Source organism: Anabrus simplex, chromosome 2 (assembly GCF_040414725.1).
Source record: "Anabrus simplex isolate iqAnaSimp1 chromosome 2, ASM4041472v1, whole genome shotgun sequence".
NCBI lineage: Eukaryota > Metazoa > Arthropoda > Insecta > Orthoptera > Tettigoniidae > Anabrus > Anabrus simplex.
This window is the reverse complement of record NC_090266.1, coordinates 688,707,662-688,716,365: the sequence shown is the minus strand read 5'-3', so window position 1 is coordinate 688,716,365 and position 8,704 is coordinate 688,707,662. Positions and strand designations below refer to the sequence as shown.

Here is an 8,704-nt window from a genome sequence, read left to right as displayed (position 1 = left end):
GGATGACAGCTGTCAGAAAAAAGCACGTGAGTTTGTTTCCAAACAAGAGCATGTAGAATTTTTCAAATTGCCGCCACCACGTAGAGGGCAGCACGGTGCTCTCATGATTAAAGATGGCTGCTGTCACGCGGAATTGCCTGCCACCACAGGTATCTAGCTAAAGAGGGCAGCATGGTGCTCAAAGATGGCTGCTATCAAAAAGCATTTTTCAAATTATCCGCCACCACATTTCAAAGGTAAGTAGCTAAAGAGGGCAGCACTGTGCTCTATAGATTAAAGATGGTGGATGACAGCTGTCAAAAAAGCATGAGGATTTGTTTATCTCACGCTAGTGAGGTTAAGTTGGTAGCACTAAGGTTTAGGCCCGTCAAGATGGCAGCACTGCGGATGACAGCTGTGACGAATTTACATCTACTACGATAAAGAGGGCAGCACTGTGCTCTATAGATTAAAGATGGCGGATGTCAGCTGTCAAGAAAGCACATGGCTTTGTTTCCAACCAAGAGCACGTGGAATTTGCCGCCACCACATTTCAAAGGTAAGTAGCTAAAGAGGGCAGCACGGTGCTCAAAGGTGGCGGATGGCAGCTGTCAAAAAAAGCGCATGGGTTTGTTTCCAAACAAGAGAATGTAGAATTTTTCAAATTGCCGCCACCACATAGAGGGCAGCACGGTGCTCTCTTGATTAAAGATGGCTGCTGTCACGTGAAATTGTCTGCCACCACAGGTATCTAGCTAAAGAGGGCAGCACGGTGTACAAAGATGGCTGCTGTCAAAAAGCATTTTTCAAATTATCCGCCACCACATTTCAAAGCTAAGTAGCTAAAGAGGGCAGCACTGATCTCTTTAGATTAAAGATGGCGGATGACAGCTGTCAAAAAAGCACGTGGCTGTCAAAAAGCACGTGGATTTGTTTATCTCGAGCTAGTGAGGTTAAGTTGGTAGCACTAAGGTTTAGGCCCGCCAAGATGGCAGCACTGCCGATGACAGGTGACGAAAGAGGGCAGCACAGCGCTCTGTAGTTTAAAGATGGCGGATGACAGCTGTCAAAAAGCACGTGGCTTTGTTTACCTCATGCTAGTTAGGTTAAGTTGGTACCACTAAGGTTTATTCCCGTCAAGATGGCAGTACTGAGGTTAGCGATGCGTTGTTGTCTGTCAAAAAGCACGTGGCTTTGTTTACAAATCGGTCAAAAAGCACGTGGCTGTCAAAAAACACGTGGCTTTGTTTACCTCATGCTAGTTAGGTTAAGTTAGCACTACTGGGGTTTAGGCCCGTCAAGATGGTAGTACTGAGGTTTGCGATGCGTTGTTGTCGATGACAGCTGTCAAAAAGCACGTGGCTTTGTTTACAAATCTGTCAAAAAGCACGTGGCTGTCAAAAAGCACGTGGCTTTGTTTACCTCGCGCTTGTGAGGTTAAGTTGGCACTACTGAGGTTTAGGCCCGTCAAGATGGCAGTACTGAGGTTAGCGGTGCGTTGTTGTCTGTCAAAAAGCACGTGGCTTTGTTTATCTCGCGCTAGTTAGGTTAAGTTGGTAGCACTGGAAGAGGCCTCTGGCTGAGGTGGAGGAGGCCACTGGGAGGCCACTGGCTGAGGAGGAGGAGGAGGTGGCCACTGGGAGGCCACTGGCTGAGGAGGAGGAGGAGGCCACTGGCTGAGGAGGAGGCCTCTCCCGAGAGCCGGAGGAGGAGGAGGCGGCCGAACCCGTCTATTATACTACTCTAATACATGTCATTCTACTAAGATGCTACGACACTATCACACCATTTACCACAGATATATTTTTTTGCTAGTTGTTTTACGCCGCACCGACACAGATAGGTCTTACGGCGACGATGGGACAGGAAAGGGCTAGGAGTGGGAAGGAAGCGGCCGTGGCCTTAATTAAGGTACAGCCCCAGCATTTGCCCGGTGTGAAAATGGGAAACCACGGAAAACCATTTTCAAGGCTGCCGACAGTGGGGTTTGAACCTACTATCTCCCGAATACTGGATACTGGCCGCACTTAAACGACTGCAGCTATCGAGCTCGGTCCACAGATATTAAATTAAGGATATTTTTAATGGCAGCGTCATTCTTCGACTACTTTCATATTACAAAGCTAAAGAAGAGATTGAGACGGGAGATTATAAATTACACTGGAGGTCTATAATCCATAGTGCAAACTGCACTGCATCACTATCATGACGGGATGTAAATTGCACTGTTTATTATATTTACACAATTTGTGAAAACTTCTCCCCATTTTCCTCGTTCCCGGCTAAAAAAAAAGAACAAGCAGCGACCTCAATAAGTACTAGTGAACGCTAAATCGAGCAATATCTACTACATCAGTGAGTTTTCTTCCGTCAGGACTTCATCAGTACTTCGGTCAATAAGTAGCCATAGTATCGGTGTCTGGAACTCCACGGCAATGCCCTCAATGGTGCATGGTGTAAGTGCACAGGGCAACATTGCAGACGATTTTAGATGCTAGTTGCTCAGACGATTTAGGGGCTGGCCTTGTAACTCCAACTTGGCAGGATCGATTGTGGCTGAGTCCGGTAGTATTTGAAGGTGCTCCAATACGTCAACCCCGAATCGGTAGATTTCCTGGCACGTAAAAGAACTCCTGAGGGATTAAATTCCAGCACCTCAGCGTCTCCGAAATCCCTAAAAATAGTTAGTGGGACGTAAAGCAATTATTATTATTATTATTATTATTATTATTATTATTATTATTATTATTATTATTATTATTATTATTATTATTATTATTATTGGTGTTAGTATGGTATGAAAGTGATTAGGAATGTTTCCTCTTTCCTCCACATCAGCAGAAATTGGACGAACTACTAGCGTGTGCGTGAATCTTCTAATTTGCATTTGAATTCAAGCTTTAATTCCTGTCACCCTTCTGTACATGTTTTCGTGGAAGACTTGGCGACGTAGCGAACCGAAATCCACGTCAAAATAATCTGTATCGAAAATGCGCATACAGGAAATAATTCTTACATGTTAAATAAGAAAAAAATACTTTCAGAAGCAAACGATTCCTAAAAGTAGGGTCAAACTGACCGGAAGGCCCTTGGAGAAGTAGAAGGTAAAGGCTTCCACCATTGTTAACCTCGGCACGTGATGGGTTAGAGTGGTTAGCTCTACGCCCGGCCACCTTTGCCCCCAGGAATTAACCTGGTACTCATTTTAGGTGTAGGCTGAGTGAAGCTCAGGATCATATGCACCTCCAGAAGTGGAAATCTCGTTTCTTAAATTTTATGACTTCCTGACGGGGATGCGAACCCTCATCCTTCCGGGCGAACCGAGCACGCCTTTACCGCCTCGGCCAGGCAAACCCTGCTTCTTAAAGGCACTTACTATTATTTTTCAACGGTGGGGAGGAAAAGAAAGGAAAAAAGCGAGCATAACTCTTATTAAAAAATATATTAGGTATGGATGATTTTACATATTTGTAAATGGTAGTGATGTCAAATGAGATGGAAATTGTTATGTTTAGAAGGTGTAATTCAAAAGTACAGTCTGTGTACTCTTCGATTCCAAGTGCACTATACATGGCAAGTAATTTTCCGTCTGTTTTCGTCGTCTAGGTCTCCCTCTACTTCTCTTACCCTTCATGGCCAAATCCATTATTCTCCTAGGTAACCTATCCTCTTCCATTCGCAACACATGTCCCCACCTCCTAAGCCGGTTTCTACGTAAAGCTTCACCCATCGTGTTTATTCCTATCTTAAATGTTATCTCCTCATTCCAAGTTCTCTCCTGTCAGTGTATCCTATTTATACCAGCAACGATGTGCGGCTCCATGGCTAAATAGTTAGCGTGCTGGCCTTTGGCCACAGGGATCCCGGTTTCGATTCCCGACAGGGTCGGGAATTTTAACCATAATTGGTTAATTTCGCTGCCATGGGGGCTGGGTGTATGTGTCGTCTTCAGCACCACTCCATCCTCATCACGACGCACAGGTCGCCTACGGGCGTTAAATCAAAAGACCTGCATCTGGCGGGCCGAACTTGTCCTCGGACACTCCCGGCACTAAAAGCCATGCGCCATTTCATTTCAATTTACCAGCAACGATTCTTGCTACTTTGATGTCGGTTACTTCTAACTTGTAGCCCACCCTACTTGCACTCCAGTACAATAAAGTCACTCCGAAAACAGACCGATGAAAATAATTTCTTCCAACTACTCACGTCTTTCTTACAGAATACCATCACTCACAAGTGTGATCTTAATCCATTGGCCTTGTTTCATCTCGGTTCGATTACGCTCTGTATAGGCCTACTACCTTCCTGGGAGAATACATATACAAAGTACTTGAAGTGATACATACCCAACTTTCACATCCGTACAGCAAATTCAGTCTGTAAGCAGAACGATGTAATGACAGATTCTTCCAAGAACACATTTCTTTCTAATAGAATGACATTGAGGGCTGCATTAGCTTTGCTGTACCTTGATTCAATTTTACTTACTATATACTAGCCTGGTAAAATATAAATCCTAAGTAGGTACCGGTACTCGAAATGACCCACATCTTCCAATTCCATATTTCCTAGCTGGCATTCAACCTCTATGGTTTCTTCTCTATTGACATCACTTTAGTCTTGAAAATGCTTATTTTCTGCATAAAAACAAGGAATAAGAGCCCAGAAAAGTGTACAACTTAATAATTACAGTCTTGTGTAGGAACTGATATACATACAATCATACATACATACACACAAATATATACATACATACAAATCTATACAGGGTGAAGCGTAATTCGCGCACTCGGGCGTCGCAGCGCGACTCCTCACATGCCAGCAATAAAAAAAATGTCTCTTACAAAATTTCGCCTTGCGAGTATATCCAGTAGAAAACGGACGTTGAAGAGTAGCAATCTGGCAACACTGTAACCATATGTAGGGTAACTACCGCTGTCAGCACGTTATCGTCGTGCTGTACAGTTGGTGCAGTGGGTAGAGATTTTGGTTGGCATGCAGGAGGTCGATGGTTCGATCCTGGGTTGAGGTGCATTTTTTATTTGCTAATTTCCATCTGACATTACCTACTGTAATACAGTAAGACACCGTTTCTGAGGTGACATGTATCCTACATTTACAACATTTTGCAACGCTGAAACAACAAATACCTGGTTAGACTAATAAGAAATAGACAGCTGAAACAAACAGGTTTCACATCTAGTAGATGAAGTGGTGCGAATAATTTCACGCTCACGACGTGGAAAGGGCGCCTTTCAAAGCTGACCAATGAAAACGATTGTTCGTCCATTTCTAGGATCGTAGTATGTAAGTGCAAATGGTTTCTAGAGGACGCGCTGCAATCGCTGTTGACGATTAAGATGCCAGATACCATACCACCTGGATTACATTTACGAAAGAAAAAACATGCGCCTGAACCCAGGATCGACCACTCGACCTCCTGCATGGTAACCCAAAACTCTATCCACTGCACCAACTGTACAATCCGACTAACTCCTGTTGACAGAGGTAGTTACCATACATGTGGTTACAGTGTTGCCAGATTGCTACTCTTCAACGTCGTTTTTCTGCCGGATATACCGCAAGATGAAATTTTGTAAGATACATTTTTTTATTGCTGGCATGTGAGGCGTCGCGCTGCGACGCCCGAGTGCGCGAATTACGCTTCACCCTGTATATCTTCTTTATAGACTGTAATGTCTTCCAGCGTTCAGTCTGCAAGCCTCCGTTAATTAAATAAGTGCCTCTTCAATTCTCTATTTACAACTAGCTGCGTGGTCTCGTTTAGCTCCACGATTCTTATCACTAAAGAATTAAAAATTTAAGTCTAACCATCCTCACCTTAGCTTCCCACTGCTTCTCTTCTCCTCCTCGGCCGAGTCCATTATTCCCCTTGGCACCTTACTCCACTCCACTCGCCTCAAATAATCCCACCACCGATGTCAATTTATGCGTACAGTTTCGTCCATCGGTTTCATTCCTAACTTAGCCTTTATCTTCTCGTTCCCAGAACCCTCCTGCCACTGTTCCCACCTGTGTGTACCAGCAGTCACTCTTGCTACAGTCATATCTGTTACTTCCAAGTTATGGATTATATATATCCTGAATCCACCCTGCTTACAATCCCGTACAATGAAGTCAGTCTGAAAATAGACCGATGAAAATAATTCCATCTGACTACTCACTTCTTTCTTACAGAATACCGTCGCTCACAAGTGTGATCTTACTAACATTAGCCTCGTTTCATCTCAGTTCGATTTCCCTTATTATACTATCTTCCTGGGAGAATAGGTATACAAAGTACTTGAAATGATCCACATGTTCCAGTTTTTTATTCCCAACCTGACATACACTCCTCTTAGGTGTTTTCCCCACTGACTACACATTAGTCGCGGAAATGCTAATTTTCTTACCGTTTCCATTGTACCTTTTTTCATGTTCCAAGATACCAGATTTCAGCACCGTCTGTTATTAATACCAAGTCGTCGCCATAGACCGACCTGCTTACGAGATTTCCAGATTATAGGGTGAGTTGGCCGTGCGGTTAGAGGCGCGCGGCTGTGAGCTTGCATCTGGGAGATAGTGGGTTCGACCCCCATTGTCGGCAGCCCTGAAGATGGTTTTCCGTGGTTTCCCATTTGCACACCAGGCAAATGCTGGGGCTGTACCTTAATTAAGGCCACGGCCGCTTCCTTCCAGCTCCTAGGCCTTTCCTGTCCCATCGTCGCCATAAGACCTATCTGTGTCGGTGCGACGTAAAGCCCCTAGAACATAAAGATTTCCGGATTGAAATTCACAGATTTCTTAATATTTCCGATACCTTAACGTTATGATTTGTAGCAGAGGGAGCGGTCCAATGACATACTACTAACTATATATTTATGGCACTTCATAGAAATTTATATACAATATTCAGGATATTGAAACCTTTTCTTGAATATACTTGTATGAAGAATAGAGCTGCAAATGTTCCTCCATAAAATATCATTGTCAAATGAATAGGACCCCAAAAATCACTGGTATCAGCTGCACATTGAGTGACAGTAACCTTGTTGGACGACCACCCATAATCAATAACTTCTCTACAGAGTGGCAACCGGTTACGGTAGGCGGCTTAAGACGAAGTGGTTTTACTCCGCCTAACAAAATAAATTAGTCCATGTGTAGTAGCCTTTCATTAGCTTTCGTCTAAGTCATACAGTTCTGCGAAATATGAAAGCAGTTATTATTTCACATGCATAAAGACTAGTGAAAACAAATACGGTATCATCAAGAAGGTGGTCCCCATTGGAAACGATTCTCAATGTGAAGTCAGTTTTATAGACGCTTGCAGGAATATTAGAGCAAATCAAATCTAAGGCGGTAAATCTTCAATCACTGTGTATATACTGCTTATTAACTAGCCGTCTGAAGAGTTGCCTTTGTCGCTCTTTCTGCTTCATGGAACAGGAGAGTGGTCTGAGAAATAAAATACGGATGACGGAATTCACATCGGTACTCAATGCGTGCTCTTTGGATATAACTCAAAACAAACGATATGGGTAAATTTAACAACGTCAGTGTTGTCAGGATGGCCGAGCGGTCTAAGGCGCTGCGTTCAGGTCGCAGTCCACTTCTGTGGGCGTGGGTTCAAATCCCACTTCTGACAATAGTTTTTTTAGGGGCTGCCTGGTGGAAGGACGTGGGTTCGAATCCCCGTCAGGAAGTCGTAAAATTTAACAAACGAGATTTTCACTTGCGGGGGTTCACATGGCCCTAAGGTTCACTTAGCCTACACCAACTACACCAAGCTAACCATTCAATCCCATCAAGTGCCGAGGTTACGGGTAGTGGAAGCCTTTACCTTCCACCCCTCCAAGGGCCTTCACGGCCTGTACGGAGATGACTTTGCTTTGCAAGAGTTGTGTGAATAAATAACGTACTGACGTATTGGGTTTACTTCCCACTAACTACTTTTACGGTTTTCGGAGATGCTAAAATGACAGAATTTCATCCCACATGAGTTATTTCACTTGCAGATAAAACTGTTGACAAGAGGTTGGTGTATATGAGCACCTTCAAACACCACCAGACTGAGCCGGAATTGAACCCACCAACTTAGTCTCAGAAGGCCAGCAATTTAGGCCGGCACAACATAAATACTGTGTAATTCTGTTCATACTGGGATCAAGTAACATATTAGCTCCCTGGTTACAGTTCCCAGCTCCAAAATGCAGAAATTAAATCCTCGTATGTGGTTGGGAACGTGGTTCACTGGTAAGATACGAGAAAGTGTACCGAAACTCACTCTCGGCTATTTTGGAAGCGGTTATTCTTCGATTAGCTTTTCAAATAAAGGATATCATAACGTATCTTCTTCTCCTTCTTTCCTGGCCGTATATGTATCTATAAAAAGGGCACTCTCGATCCCACTCGCAGTTCGCTTCCATGTTGCCTTAGGTCCCCCTATGGCTCTCTTCGGTTCTTGTAAACATAGATAATTAAAATGAGATAAACCTACTATCGGTTTCCAAAATATTATGTTTACAGGATTGACTGTTTTCCCTAAAAACTGAAGTTTGAGCACGATGATTATTTTCATTATTAATATTACAATTATTAGTTGGAATATTTATTATTAGGTGAATTTAAGTGAATAAATTTTATTTAATTAATATCCGCCTCCGTAGCGTAACGGTTAGTGTTATTAGCTGACGTCCTCGGGGGCCTGGGTTCGATTCCC

At 43.5% G+C, this 8,704-nt stretch overlaps 1 non-coding gene across 1 annotated transcript; it reads left to right on the top strand.

The window, feature by feature from the left end:
- Nucleotides 1–7,546: 7,546 nt before the first annotated feature.
- Nucleotides 7,547–7,630, top strand: TRNAL-CAG (transfer RNA leucine (anticodon CAG)). The gene has a single exon. It is a non-coding gene; the product is annotated as a tRNA-Leu (tRNA).
- Nucleotides 7,631–8,704: the final 1,074 nt, after the last annotated feature.